The sequence below is a fragment of the Mirounga angustirostris genome, unplaced genomic scaffold, assembly GCF_029215605.1.
Source record: "Mirounga angustirostris isolate CCGP_5_RB_7025 unplaced genomic scaffold, mMirAng1.0.hap1 SCAF_13, whole genome shotgun sequence".
NCBI classification, from domain to species: domain Eukaryota; kingdom Metazoa; phylum Chordata; class Mammalia; order Carnivora; family Phocidae; genus Mirounga; species Mirounga angustirostris.
In genome coordinates this window covers 68,511,475-68,527,861 of record NW_026991721.1, presented here as the reverse complement: position 1 = coordinate 68,527,861, position 16,387 = coordinate 68,511,475, and positions in this window count along the sequence as shown.

Here is a 16,387-nt window from a genome sequence, read left to right as displayed (position 1 = left end):
GAGGGAGAAGCAGGCTCCCCTCTAAGCAGGGAGAGTGACATGGAGCTCAATCCCAGGACCCTGGGATCATGACCTGAGCCAAAGGCAGACGCTTAACGACTGAGCCACCCAGGCGCCCCAGGGATCTTTTCTAGCAGAATTTAAGCCACAGAATAAGCATTGGTCTGTCTACAAGGAGAAAACTTTGGTCCAGTGAGAAAACAAACCATAATAATTAAAACATACTTATTTCCATGAGACAGGGTAGCTATATGAAGTCCATTTGTGTGAACAGGCTTTTCTGGATACTTTGGACAGGTGGGACAAGAAAGGTAGGCACTTTTTGCAGCCTTTATATTTCCCCACCTACATTCCCAAAGATTATTATTTTGTCATAGGTCAATGGCTTAATGATGGTAAAATAGTAAACAATGATTGGATAACTCTTGTCATTTTTTCCAATTCATCATTTGAGAGAACATCCCTTTCAGCCATGACAGGTTTGGGTCTTGGTTTCCTTGAGAACAGCGTTTTGTTGGAAATATCAGTGAGGTGGTTTCCTTTAGACGCTAGGAGTTGAGTCTGGAAGGCCCAGGAAGCTTAGTAATAGCCAGACCTGCCTGCAAAAAGTATGGCATCTAATAAATGTGGGACATTGGAGCCATTTTTTATTTTATTCCCATTGTAGGTAAAGAAACTTCATTGTTTCTGTAACACTTCTAAAGTCATGAGCTACTCCAAAGGCAAACCGACTACTGATATAAATGTTTGTACATTTGGCTAAGGTACAAGCCCAAGTATGGAATATAACTAAACCTGCTAGGCCAAAATAGCCACAGGTAAAGGTATGGACTCAATGACTTCCAAAGGAGTTGTGATAGCATACCCAACACAATAGTTACCATTTTCATCTTTTAAATAAGAACCATTATTAAACCATGAAAAATCTGCATTGCTTAGAGGAGTTTCCTACAAATTGTCAAAGGGAGTCAAAAGTTATCTGTCAGCATTAAGCAGTCATGAGGGATTTCATCCATGAAGGAGAGGATAATAGCAGAGCTAAGGTTACTGCAGCAAGAAGAGTTATATGAGGAGCAGTCAGCAGCAGGATGTCCTAGGAGGCAAGGCAACTGACTTAAGTGTAATGAAAATTGGGGGGGGGGGGGCTTCTGCTACATGGGACACAGGATGGTTAAAGAGGATCCTGTGATTATTTCTCCAGAGTGGCTTCGACCAAAAGGGCAGTAGCAGGAATGACTCTAAGGAAAGGGGGTTATCCCCATGCTAAACAGTCCAATTGTTGGTTATAATGCCCTATTGGTTGATGATGTTCCCGTTTTTAGGTGAGTACTCCAAGGGCATTCCCTTCCCCCTCACACACAATGAGGAAAAGGGGAAGTTGATAATTAGGATGTCTGAGGACAAAGAGTTTTATTAGGTTTTTCTTTAAGGTCCCCAAATCTATGTCATCGCGATCTTTCCAAATAGTCATTTTTAAATAAAACATGTGGGAGTTGAGCCTTAAGAGAGAAGTTTGGAATTCAATTTCAACAGTAGATAGCCAGTCCAAGAAAACTTCATAAATGGCACTTAGTTTTAGGTTTTGGGAAGTTCAGGATGCCATGAAGCCTACCTGGATCCAAATGTAGTTCTTGTTCTGAGATCAGATACTCTAAGTATCAAACCTGAGTTTGAGCAAACTGCATTTTTTCTTTGGAATCTTTCTGCCCCTTTAAGGCCAGAAGTTTTAACAGGCAGATGCAGTCTTCCTGTGAAGAGGTTTGAGAAGGGGAGCAGAAAAGCAAATTATCTATGTACTATAACAAATAGAGCCTGCAGGAAGCTTTCTATCACCCAAATAGCTTTTGAGTTTTGTGAAAGGAAAAAACTGGGTGTAACCCTGGGGCATTACTGTCCAGGTGCATTTCCACTCTTCCCAAATGAAAGCAAAAAGATATTGGCTATCCTTATTAACAGGAATACTAAAAAAATATACTGCAATTAGAGTGAAAAGTTTGCTTTCAGTGGGAATGGGTATCAGTAGGGTATGGGGGTTAGGAATAACAGGGTGCCAAGGTATAAAATGTTATTTATTGTTCAGAGGTCCTGGACAAACCCCCATCCTCTGCCATTGGGTGCTCTCACAAGTAAAATAGGGGTATTATAGGGACTAGTGCAGGGGATATGAGCCTTGCAATCTCATATTATGGGACTGATGCCTTAGAGGGCTTCTTTATATATAGGTTAATTTATTAATTAAAGTTGATTAGTAAAGCTTTATTAATTCTGAGGAGAAGTTCTAATGGATTTGAATCTTGATGGGAAATGCACTGTAAATTCTGCAATATAATTTGAAGAGTTTACCCATAAAGAGGATGGTAGCTGATCCAATAAGAACAAATGATTACTGTCTCCAGACTCAGCTATAGTGATATCAGAAACAAGAGCAAATAAGAGCTATCAAAGAGTTATTTAATTTCCCTGGTTGACTATTTAGGTTACTACTATCAAATTCCAGAATTATTTCCTCCTTTTGGGAGGAAAATTCCAGTATGAGTATTTTCTAAGAAATCTTGGCCCAATAAATGAATACGGGTGGAGGAACTAAGCAGAAGGATGTGTATCTCACAAAGGGCCTAGATAAAAGAGAGACAGACAGACAGATAGGAACCTGTTGAGGTTTATTAAAGACCCTCACTATTTGAACTGTTTTAGTACTCTGAGACAGGAGCTCCTTTAGAGCAGTGGGGTTAGTACTGGGAATGTTGCCCCAGGGTCAGTAAGGACAAATAGATTCATCCCCAATCTGGAGAGTGGTTTCTCCAAGCAGATTAAGAGGGAGGACTGGGAAGAGCCCCTGTAGTTCCTCCAAGCACCATTATTGGGAATTAGGAAGATATTGGAAAGGCTGGCTAGGGGGCTGATGGCACCTGGAATGCTTAAATTTGTAACAATTATTTTTTCCAATGTCCTGGCCCTTTGCAATAATGGCAGAAACTAGGTTTCTTGGTTCCATAGAGGAGACTTCATTTTCCAGAACTGAAAATTGAGAATTGTGGCCATCTTTCTTATAGGTGACTTATCTGGAATATGAGGATGCTAGTTTGCCAAGCTGACTAAATCTGGAGTGGCCATAGTTCCCCATTCTGTCATGGTCCTTTTAACTAAAAGAGGAAGAGGCTCCTTCAGTCCACTAATAAACAGAATTAAATACCATCCAGGTGGATTCAACATCTAAACAAACACCAGAATTTTCTTTAAAGACAATTTGCACTTGACTGTAATAGATACAGTTTCACCAGGCCTTTGTGTACAAACATGAATTCTGTTCCAATTAACAGGCTTAGGAAAAGCTACTCTAATTGCTTGGTGGACATTTCCAGTGAGTGTTCAAGCATTTTGCCAAAAGTTAAGGTTTATTTCTCCAAATCCCTTTCAGGATGTTTCTGTTGAGCTAATTTTATCCAGTATTTGACCTGGCCCTCACCAACAGGCATGTGGACAGATAAATATCCTAGAAGCCAGGTCGTACATTTGAATAACTATGCTAAATTCTTCAGCAAACCTAAAGGGGTCCTCGGTCACTTAAGGAAAATATGGCTCAAAATTCAGCCTTAGTGCAGGGAACCTAAGACATCTGAGGTTTATTTAGATCCTCACAAGACTTAACTTTATGGAGTAGATTTTAATACACTCAGAAGAGCAAGTTCTGGGAAGAGATTCAGAGGAAAAATGAAGTTCAACAAAAGGATTAGAAAGGGGAGGAAGCATATACAGGAGGAAAGGCCGGCACAAAGCATCAGAAGAAAATAGCTCTGGAGGAAGGGCCTGTGCACAGGGTGGAGGCCACATGTCTGGAGACAAAATGGGGGGGGGGGGTCCTCAGAAGCCATTTTGATTCCTTTCAATAGTTTGCCTCAGTTAATTTAGAAATAGTATTTCACAAAGAAGCAAACTTAGAATCCTAAAAACACTTAGAAGCCTCAAGTTACCAATTATAGAGGCATCCCATTCAGTTTGTTTTGTTTTTTAGCTGGGGCTTTCTAACTGAGGAAATCAAAAGTTCCCTATAAAGGCCATTAATGTTCTAAATAACTTGTGATTAAGTTGGCCCATTTAATTAGAATTGCACATGAGGAGGGACTTCTGTTTTTAAACATAAACCAATGGGGAATGCCAGAAGGAAGGATCCCCTCAAGGCATTTTGATGACTAAGATTCCATTTTTTTGGAGGTATTCTCTAGAGCAAAAAGAAAAACCTCCTGAACAGCACAGTTCCAATAGGAACATCCTTGTTCCAAAAAGGAGTCTCACCCAAAGCCAGCACAGTTCCAAAAGGCACAGTCTGGTTCCAAAGAGTCAGACCAAAAGCTGAACAAGTACTCTCAGAAAGGGCAAGGCCTTAAAATAGATTCCAAATAAAGCCTATAAATATCGACACAAACACAAAGAGAGCAGAGATCCAATGCAGGAGCAAACTTACCCTCAAACTCCAGGGTCGGCAAGAAAGCAGTGAGCTCAATTGGCTCTTTGAGGTCTGGAACCTGTTTGCTCACCAGCCTTGGAGTTATTGGGGTCTTCTCGGGATCCCATATCTGCCCACCAAGTAATGTTAACCTTAAAAATTAAGCTGTCGGTTATTTCACTAGCAAAAATGGGTTGATTCGGGAGTTGCAGAGAATTCCAATTCAGGACAGGCAAGCTACCAGAGAACAAAGGAGAAGAATGTTCTTTTATGGGGGCGGGCAAAGGGGGAGGGAGAGGAACTGTTGTTACAAACAAAAAGTCTGTTGGAGTAAACTGGGAGTTTGAAGTATAGTGGCTTTTCATTGGCCGACTGTGACAGTGTCTCATTGGCTGGGCTGTTGGGGCGGGTTATGAGCTTTCTCATTCCTGCTGGGACAGTAAAGCAGTAGAACTAGGAAGGTACCTCTATTCCTGTTAAGGTCAGCAATGGGCAATGAGTGGTACAGTAGGAGAGCTCCCCCTGCCGTCCTTCCTACTCCATTCTAGGGAGATTTCCCTTTATTAATTTTCACACTATTTGTCTCTTTGCCACCCCCATTCCACTAATTGCTGAATTTCAGCAGCAAGGTGCATTTAAGTACTGCTTTTCCTTCCCTGTTGACAAATTCCCTGTTGCCAAATTCTGTCCTAATTCCAACTGGTCCCACTTGGGAAGCATTTCTGATCCTGGCTGCTCCACCAGGATGCATTAGTTCCCTAACCATACATCAACAAAATTTTATGGGATTGAGTTGTTTTGTCAATCACTACCTGAACAACACTCCAAATTTCTGTAATTCTCAATTTCTTCTGTACTGGAGTTTTTCCATGACCTGACTGAATTATTGTAGGTTTAAATTAATAAGATTAACCACTTTAAATGTCTAGCACCATAATGGACAGTAGGTTCTCAACAAACATCATCCTCCCTGACCTCCCCTACTTATCAGTTATAGAGCATTCTTTTTAAAAGTGTTTAGAAAGGGGGCGCCTGGGTGGCTCAGTTGGCTCAGGTCACAATCTCAGGGCTGTGAGATCAAGCCCCGCACCAGGCTCTACACTCAGTGTAGATTCTGCTTGAAATTCTCTCCCTCTCCCTCTGCCCCTTCCCCTGTTTGTGCATGCACAGGATCTAAAATAAATAAAATAAAATCTTTTAAAAAAAAAAAAGTGTTTAGAAGATTTGCAAAATGGTGGTCTTTGTTAATAGGACTCCTGCATCCATCTATTTCATCCTAAAGAATATCTTTAGCAATTCATGACTGAATTCCTTGTATCCAACTAAAAGCAGTTTGCAGCCAGAACAAACATGCCTAGTAAGTAAATTTTGAAGGGGATAGTACATCTATGGTATTGCTCCCAATCTTTATTGCATTGTCGAGGCCTTGATGATCTTAGTTAAGGCACCTCTCTTTGGTCCTAACAAGTTGCCAGAGGAGTTTATAAATTCATTTTTAGTGAACTGCAATTGCTGATAGATATGATATATCTTATAGATTTTTCCCTTGGAACTTTTGTAGAATCCCTGAGAGTTACCTTTGAGCTAAATTATCTTTAGTCAACTAATTGATCTCAAAATATATGTAATTCAATGCCAAAAACCCACAAATAATCTGATTTTTTTTAAATGGGCAGAGGACCTGAATAGACATTTTTCCAAAGACAACATACAGATGGCCAACAGGCACATGAAAAGATGCTCAACATCACTTATCATCAGGGAAATGCAGATCAAAACTGTAATGATACACATTTGTCAGCATGGCTAAAATAAAAAACACAGAAAATACAAATGTTGGCGAGGATGTCGAGAAAAGGGAACCCTTGTGCACTGTTGGTGGAAATGTAAATTGGTGCAGCCAGTATGGAAAACAGTATGGGGGTTTCCCAAAAAATTAAAAACATAAATACCATATGACCCAGTAATTTCACTGCTGGGTATTTGCCCAAAGAAAACTCAAATACTAATTTGAAAAGATACATGCACCACTATGTTTATTGTAGCATTATTTACAATGGCCAACATATATAAGCAACCCAAGTGTCCATCCATAGATGAATGGATAAAAATGTGGTATTTTTACACCATGAAATATTACTTGGCTGTAGAAAGAATTTGTCATTTGTGACGACATGGATGTATCTAGAGGGTATCATGTTAAGTGAAATAAGTCAGAGAAAGACAAATACCATATGATTTCACTTACATGTGAAACCTAAAAAACAAAACAAATAAACAGATTCTTAAATACAGAGAACAAACTGATGGTTGCCAGAGAGGAGGTGGGTAGGTACATGGGCAAAATAAGTGAAGGAGATTAAGAGATACAAATTTCCAGCTATACAATAAGTCAGAGACATGAAAAGTGCAGCAGAGGGAATCTGGTCAACATTGTAATAACACTGTATGGTAGCAGATGGTGGCTACACTTCCTGTCGTGAACACCGAGTAATGTAGAGAATCACTGAATAAATATATTGCTTACCTGTAACTACTATAACACTATATGTCAATTATTCTTCAACAATAAATATTTTAAAAATACTTCTATATTGCTAAAAAGCCCTAACTTGAAAGAGCTCAGCTCTTGCAATCCTTTACTATACCTTAACTGATGACTCCAGCATTTTCTATTTTAGAGGTGAACACCTTCAAAAAGATACTTTCATAACAAAGCAAGTCCCCCCACCACAGCAGCTGCATATATAGAATGAAGTTATTCAAACAGAAGCAAAAGCCAATCAAGTAACTATACTCCTCAGGGTTTAAGAAACATTTTTCCTAGAGCATCCATAATTGTTTTTATTTTAAAAAGTTGGAATTTTAATAAATATCCAGTTTTTACTTTAACAGTAGGGTGACAAGTGTCTTCTCTAGGTCACAAACAATATCAAACATTCTTTGTATCAGTATACACAAAAACATGCTACACATATACCTTTTGAGGACCTATTATATCATTTATCTCTAAGCCCTTAGCCTTTTCTATCTGCCACCCATGGGACACTGGCTATTGACTACATCTCTCTCATCTCTAGATGGAGAAAGAGAAGGTAGGAACTAATGATTAAAATGATTTATTTGAGGGGTGCCTGAATGGCTTAGTTGATTAAGTGTCCAACTCTTGATCTCAGCTTTAATCTCAGGGTTGTGAGTTCAAGCCCTGTGCTGGGCTGAATGCTGAGCATGGAGCCTACCAAAAAAAAAAAAAAAAAAAAAAGGACTTATTTGAGAAATTTGTTTTAATATTCCTATCTCAATTTTTAAGTAACTGAAGTTTGACTACTAGAAGACATCAGCATATTAATCAGCACAATTTCCCAACTTGATTAATCTCCCCAAATTAAAATTATTTATTCAACCAATATTTACTGAAAGGTTATAGCATGCCAGACATTTGTTATTGGCAGCAAAGAAAGTTTATTGAATGATAGCAAAGTGACAGTACAAAGCTCCTGAGGAGGGAGGGGACCCAAGAAGGTTGCCCTAGCATGCCAGACATTGTGAAAAATCCCGACGATATGATCCTTGCCTTTAGAAAGCCTACGATATAAGGAGAAGGCAAATATTGAATATGTAACTAAATGTGAAGATTTCTAAGAAAAAGCAGTATTACCTTAACTCTGAAGGTCGTCGCTGCCTCAATAGGTGGCATCTGCAATCTTTATCTTGCCAATCCATTGTAAAAAAAGTCTGGTTAGCTGGTTCACCAAGTCTTTGCCTTTTTGTTAATACAGATACAAACTCATTAGTAGGTTAAATTGCTCTTATACAATCTTTTCTCCCCTCCCTCTTCTCACATCCTAAAAGAACCAATCTTACAACTTCAAAGTTCAAACCCATCAAATGGGTCACAGTAGGATTTGAAAATAAAGTGTGGGGTGCCTGGGTGGCTCAGTTGGTTAAGCGACTGCCTTCGGCTCAGGTCATGATCCTGGAGTCCCGGGATCGAGTCCCGCATCGGGAGTGTGATATGTACTAATAAGGTGGTAGATACACCACCATACGTGCCCATGTATGTGTACATACCAATGATTAAGATCTAATAAAGGAACAGCGTTCAGCTGTGCCACACATTTCATGTTTTGTCTGAAGATGTTGCCTTATCTTTCACATGAGAGGGATCACCTAGATATTCACTGTGCAGGTATGGACATTATGCCATTAATGATGTCACAAGGTGACAGGATGATCTGGTTATCCAGATAGCAAGGTTCATTTTCAAAAAAAAGTGAAGAGTTGATATCATGATGGCTGTGATTCGTGACAAGAGCTATATCCCAGTTGAACATTTTTAAAATCCTGGGTGCAAAAACTGTCAAAAATCAGTTTCAAACTTAAAATAAGATGGTAGAATGTTAGTATATTATACAGTATGCTATAGCCCATAAGGCAAGTAAAAAGTTAGAGGAAGTATAGATAGTGAGAAAAGGGTAAAAGACTGATAAAAGTGGGAAGAAATTTTAGAAGAAAAGCAGAAAACCACGATTGGATGAGTTTCTTCTGATGTCACAATTACTCTACTCAACAGTATATGTAGACATGAGAAAAGGCCCACCAAGTGAAAGTGTAAAACAGGGACAGGGCCCCCACCCAGACCCTCCCATCAACACAGGACGTGTGTAACCACGATGCTAACATTCCAGACAGAAGCTTGGCCCTGGTAAGTATATTATTTGGCCTTTAAAGCAAAATTTCCTGCTCAGCATTTCCCACCCCTCATCATTAACATGTGCTTTCAGCTTGTTTTCCATGACAGCTTTTACCTAATAATGCTAAGATCAGGGGACTCCTCGTGCTTTTTCTTGCAGCACTCTTATCATCCAGCCTCATTTATAGCCTCTATCCTCATGTAATTTCAGTATCATTCAATTATGAATAAATCTCTCTAGATTTTGGATCTCCCTTCTAACCCTTTCTCTATTCCATCTTACCTGACCCCTGTTTTCACTTGATGATACCCCTCCCTAAAATCAGACAGCTTTCCACTTCATGGGGAAGTGGAAGTGAGTTCCATGGTGACTCATGGGGTCAGAGAGAAAGGACGAATCTTTGCTCTGCACCATTGGCTTTTTTGAAGTTGCTACCTTCTGATTTTATCATTTGCTTCCTATTCTCATCCTTAAACCCAGTTTAATGCCAAGATGTTCTCCCACCTTTGGCAGTGGTTTTAATGGCTTCCTTGTAGATTAGATTCTGGGTGCACCTCTGGGCCTTCACGCTTTGTTTTCTTTCACACCTACATCCAATCCACCAGTAAATTCTACTGGCTCTGCAATCAAAATATAGCTTGACTCCAGCTGCTTCACCAGTGTTCTAATCTTAGCTGCAATCATCTCTCATCTAGACTTCTGTATCAGCCCCCCAACTGGCCTCTGCCTCCACTATTACTCCTGTATAGACCATCTCTGACTTAGCTGAGTTTTCTTCCTAAAGTAGCAATTGGATTTTGTTATTATCCTTCAAAGGTTTCTCATTAAACTTAAAAATAAATTCAGACCTCTTAGAGTAGCAGCCAAACCCACTTGATTTAGCTTTTAAATCTCACCTCCCTTCAGGGTAAGACAACACTAAGGAAACATATCCAAGACAAATTCATAGAGACCAGGAAACTACCACATCAGCAGAGATCACCAGCATCACAAAGAACCAGACAATCCCAAAGGGAGACCTGTGGTACTATACCATCCTAGTGATAGTGTAGCATGCCCATATGTCTACAGATGAAGGAGGCTTGGTAAACAGTAAATGGCCAAGAAAGTTCCTGGCCTTCTTCCACACTATTGTCCAAGGGTCCCCAACAAGGCAAAACAGCAAGAAAGGAGAACCCACTATTTTAGAATTGGAGACAGTTCTTGGAAAAACTAAAATGTTTTTATTCCATTTATTAAATGGTAACTCCTCTTGACCACCCAAACTGACCAAGGACAATATAATTCATTACAATGACAATATAATCACTATTCTACAAGCCTTAGTCATAATGAAGCTCAACCTACAGTTTCCTAACTTCATTGCCAGTATTTGAGACTCAGTGCTTATCTCTGCTAAATCTCAAACTATCCCGAGAAAGGCTTCCAGACATTTGCCAGGCTTCTCACTGCTCTTAGCTTTCATGTAGAATGCCTCCTTTTTCTTAGACCCAGACAAACAAGGCTATTCATGAGTAAGTGAAAGAGGTTTTCAGATAACTAAGAAGTGAAGTTATTACAGACTTTGGTTCATAGAAAGAAGGTGGAAAAAAATCCAGGAGAGAAGAGACAAAAGGGTAAAAGAACAATGGTGTGGTCTAAGAGGATATGAAATAACTTGTTCAATGAATGCTCTCTGGCTTTCACAAAGACCAACATTTTAACAACCTATCTATCCTAACTTTTAAAACACAGGTCATTCTTTCACAACAACACTAAATTTTTAACCAACATAGACATTTTATTTACTTTTCCTTAAAGTCTCTTTTCACAAATAAGAATGCTATTTGAATATTTTATAAAAGTTACTTTATGTTGGAACAAAATATCTGAGGGTAGCTTACATCTTGCAGAATAGAGTAAAAGTCCCTAAAACTAAATACATAAAACTGGACCTAAGATACCTAAAAAAAGCAAAAGCCATTCCCAGGACTTTGACTTCCAAAAGATTTAAGGAGCACTAAACTGCAACAAACTTGGAACGATCGACAGACCGCAGGACCATTATCCTGGTCATTCTCGTTGTCATCTTTTGAGGAAAAAGGGTGTGGTGAGCAGGCTTACTATACTTACTTACTTACTTACTACAACATCTTAGGATCAAAACATTGTGTTTTCTGTACTGCTTAGAGAAGACTGTCCTTGCAATTTATTGGCCTCAAGAGACACATTATCCCTTCTCTTCTCCAAGCAAAATACATCCAAGGAGAGATACTCTATCCTAGTAGAAAATCAGCTTTAATGAATTTTATACCATTTCTTACTTAGTTTAGGTGAAACCAAATTTAAAACTAATCTGTAAATACAGAATTTGGAGTGAGATAATTACTATTTACCTTCCACTTTAAAAATTGCTTTGGATACTTGCTCTGTAGGCATTGGGAAACAGCATCTCACCCAGATGAAAGGGTGTTGACTATACTTAAAACAACTCCAAAATTAAAAATGTAATTACCATATGATCCAGTAATTCCACTTCTGAGTAGTTGATGTAGATGAAAATACCAATTCAAAAAGATATCTGTACCCCCATATTTATTGCAGCATTATTAACAATAGCCAAGAAATAGAAACAACATACATGTCCATTGATGGATGAATTAATGGGTATTAAGGAGACCATGTGTTGCACTGGGTGTTATACGCAACTAATGAAATCGTTGAACACTACATCAAAAACTAATGATGTACTATATGCTGCCTAACTGAACCAAATAAAAAAAGAAATAAAGAAAATGTGGGAGAAGGAAGATGGCAGAGTATTATGATCCTGAGTCACCACCTCCCATGGACACACCTTGGCAGGAGACCCAGCACAGAAGCAGCAGTTTGAAAATCACCTGAGTTATACATGAGGAAAATTTATTGACTAATTTTAGGACACATGCCAGAGAGTCAGGAATCTGTGGGAGCTTTCTCTGGAAGCAGGAGTGCTGGCAGGTGCCATTTTTCTTGCCCTCCTTCAGCCTAGATAACCAATGGTTGCAGCATCAGTTCTGACACTCTCCATTTACCTTGTTTGCACCGCTTGCCTGCCCTGGCATTTCCCTATAGACCTGCCCCACTCAATGTGCTTACCTCAGCAGGCAGCCCCTCCAAAGAGCTCCTGCCCTGCCTCACCTAGGAGGCAGCTTCAGTCAGGACTGGTGTCCCTCCAAAGTGATTACTGCCCTGCAACACTGGGCAGGTGACCTCAGCTGGGACTGCCACCCCTTCAAAGGGATAGGAAAGCTAATCCTACACACTAGTGTGCCCAGCTGCAGCTGGGCCTCTCAGCTAGCTGTGCAGGAACAAACCTTGCTCCACCAGTGCATAGCAGCAGATGCAGCTGATTACTGCTGACAGATGGGATGAGCGCTGGCGCCACCCACCAGCACACCTACTGTGGCTGCAGTAGGCCATGCAGGGGATAAGCTTTATCTACCAGTGCACCTAAAGAGCTGAGGCTGAATCATAATAGGGGGCATACACAGGGGACACCCTTGGAACTTCTGTTTTGGTGACCAGGGGGACTTGTGTTACAAGGCATCATAGGGACACCTTCTACATAAGGTCACTACTTCTAAAACCAAGAGATGTAGCTGACTTATAAAATACATAGAAATAAAAAAAACACAGAAAGTCAGACAAAATAAGGGGACAGAGAATATGTTCCAAATAAAAGAATAAGATAAAAACCACAGAAAAAGGACTAATTTAAATGGAGATAAGCAATCTACCTGATAAAGATTTCAAAGTAATGGTCACAAAGATGCTCACTGGACTTGGGAGAAGAGAGGATGAACCTAGTGAGAACTTCAAAGAGATAGAAAATAAAACAAATAACCAATCAGAACTGAAGAATAGCTGAAAATTTAAAATATATTAGAGAAAATCAACAGCAGATTAAAGGATGCAGAAGAACGGAGTAGCAATCTGGAAGACTTGGTAGTAGAAAGCACCTAAGCTGAACAGCACAAAGAAAAAAAGAATTTAAAAATGAGGATAGACTAGGACATCTACAACAAAATCAATCATAACAACATTCATATTATAGGTGTTCCAGAGAAAGTGGGAGAAAAAAAACTTATTTAAAGAAACAATAGCTAGATAAATAGCTAGGATCAATTCCTAGAAACAATCTTCTGACACTGAATCAGGAAGAAATAGAAAATTTGAACAGTCCAGTTACTAGTAACAAAATTGAATCAGTAATAAAAATAAAATAAAATAAAACCAACAAACAAAGCTCCAGGGCCAGATGACTTCACAGGTGAATTCTACCAATATTTAAGAATAGTCCCTATTCTTCTCAAAATATTACAAAAAAATAGAAGAGAAAGGAAAATTTCCTAATTCCTATGTTCTGATACCAAAACAGGACAAATACACTACAAAAAAAAATTATAGACAAATATCTCTGATAAACATAGATGTAAAATCCTTAACAAAATATTAGCAAACTGAATTCAACAATACATTAAACTGATAATTTACCACAATCAAGTGGGCCTTATTCCAGGGATGCAATGGTGTTTCATCATCCTCGAATCAGCCAGTGTGAGGCATCATGTTAATAAGAGGAAGGATAAAAACCATATGATCATCTCAATAGATGCAAAAAACACATTCGACAAAATACAACACCAATTTGTGATAAAAACTCAACAAAATGGGTTTAGAGGGCACATATCTCAACATAATAAAGGCCATATATGAAAAACCCACAGCTAACACTGTACTCAATGATGAAAAGCTGAAAACTTTTCCTCTTAGATTAGGAACAAGGCAAGAATGTTCACTCTCACCACTTTAATTCATCATAGCTCTGGAAGTCCTAGTCACAGCAGTAAGATAATAAAAAGAAATAAAACATATCCAAATTGGTAAGGGAAAAGTAAAATTTTCACTATTTGCTGATGACATGATACTGTATAGAAAACCCTGAAGTTCCACCAAAAAACTATTAGAACTGAAATGAATTCAGTAAAGTTACAGGATTCAAAATCAATAAACAGAAAATTTGTTATTTCTGTAGGTTGATAACAAAGTAGCAGAAAGAGAAATTAAGAAAACAATCCCATTTACAATTGCACCAACAATAAAATACCTAGAAATAAATTTAACCAAGAAGCTGAAAAATCTGTGCTCTGAAAACTAAGACATTGATGAAAGAAATAAAGACAATACAAACTTTGAAAGATACTATGCTTATGGATTGGAAGAATAAATACTATAAAAAATGCCCATACTATCTAAAGCAATCTACAGATTCAATGTAATCCCCATCAAAATACCTAGAGTGAAGCATTTTTCACAGACTAGAATAATCCTAAAATTTATATGGAATCATAAAAGAACCTAAATAAGGAAAGTAATTTCCTGAAAGAACAAAACTGAAGGTATCACAATCCTAAATTTCAAAGCTGTAACAATCCAAACAGGCTGGTACTGGTGCAAATATAGACACATAGATCAATGGAACAGGATAGAGAGCCCAGAAATAAACCCACACTTATATAGACAATTAATCACAAGAAAGGAGGCAAGAATATACAATGGGGGAAAGCTCAACTTGTTAGTAAACCATGCTGGGAAAAATGCAAAGCTACATGCCAAAGAATAAAACTAGACCACTTTCTTACACCATATGCAAAAATAAACTTAAAATAGACTAAAGACCTAAATGTGAGAACTAAAGCCATAAAACTCCTAAAATGAAATGTAGACAGTAATCCCTTGGATATCACCCTTATAACAGTTTTCTGGATATGTCTCCTTAGGCAAGGGAAACAAAAGCAAAAATAAACTATTGGGACTACACCAAAATAAAAAGCATTTGTACAGCAAAGGAAACCATCAACAAAACAAAAAGGGAACGTACTGAGTGGGAGAAGATATTCACAAATGATATATTCAACAAGGGGTTAATATCCAAAATATATAAAGAACTGATGCAACCCATCATTAAAAAAAAAAAAAATCTGCTTAAAAAATGGGCAGAAGAGCCTGGATGGCTCAGTTGATTAAGCATCCAACTCTTGATTTTGGCTCAGGTCATGATCTGAGGGTCATGAAATTGAACCCTTGTTGGGCTCCTCACGGAGCATAAGATTCTCTCTTCCTCTCCCTCTGCCCCTCCCCCACCTGAAAAAAAAAGGGCAGAGTACCTGAATAGACATTTTTCCAAAGATGATATACAAATGGACAGCAGACACATGAAAGGATGCTTTACATCACTCATCCTCAGGGAAATGAAATCAAAACCACAATGAGATATCACCTCACTTGTCTGAATGGCTAATATCAAAAAGACAACAAATAACAAGTATTAGTGAGGATGTGGAGTAAAGGGAACCCTCATGCACTGGTGGGTGGGAATGTAAATTGGTGCAACTACTTTGGAAAAGAGTATGGAGTTTCCTCAAAAAGTTAAAAATAAAAATACCATGCAATCTAGTAATTCCACTACTGGATATTTGTCCAAAATATATGCATCTCTATGTTTATTGCAGCATTATTTACAATAGCCAAGATATGGAGGCAACACATGTGTCCACTGATAGATGAGTGGATAAAGAAAATGTGGTATGTATGTACAATGAAATATCACTCAACCATAAAAATGAATGAGATCTTGTCATTCATGACAACATGAATGTACTTAGTAGGTAATATGCTAAGTGAAATAAGTCAGAAAAACAAATACCATATGATTTCATTTATATGTGAAATCTAAAAAAATAAAACAACAAAAAACAAGACAAAAAAACCCAAATAGACTCATAAGTACAGAGAACAAACTGGTGGTTGTTGGAAGGGAAGTGGTTGGGGGAATAGGTGAAATAGGTAAAGGAGATTAAGAGGTACAAACTTCCAGTTAGAAGATAAGTCACAGGGATGAAAAGTACAGCATAAGGAATACAGTTAATATTATAATAATGTCATATGGTAATAGATGGTGACGACACTTACCATGATGAGCAATGAGTAAGGTATAAACTTGTCAAACCACTATGTTGCATACCTGAAACTAATATAACATTGTATGCCAACTATGCTTCAATAATAAATTTCAAAATATGTATATACAAAGTGGGTAATTAATCTTAAATATGTAAGTACTTACATTAAAATGTGAACATAATATTTCAACTAAAAATATATTGTCAGAAATAAGAAAGAATATCTGAAAACTCCCCTAATCTCAGGAAGGAAACAGACACTCACC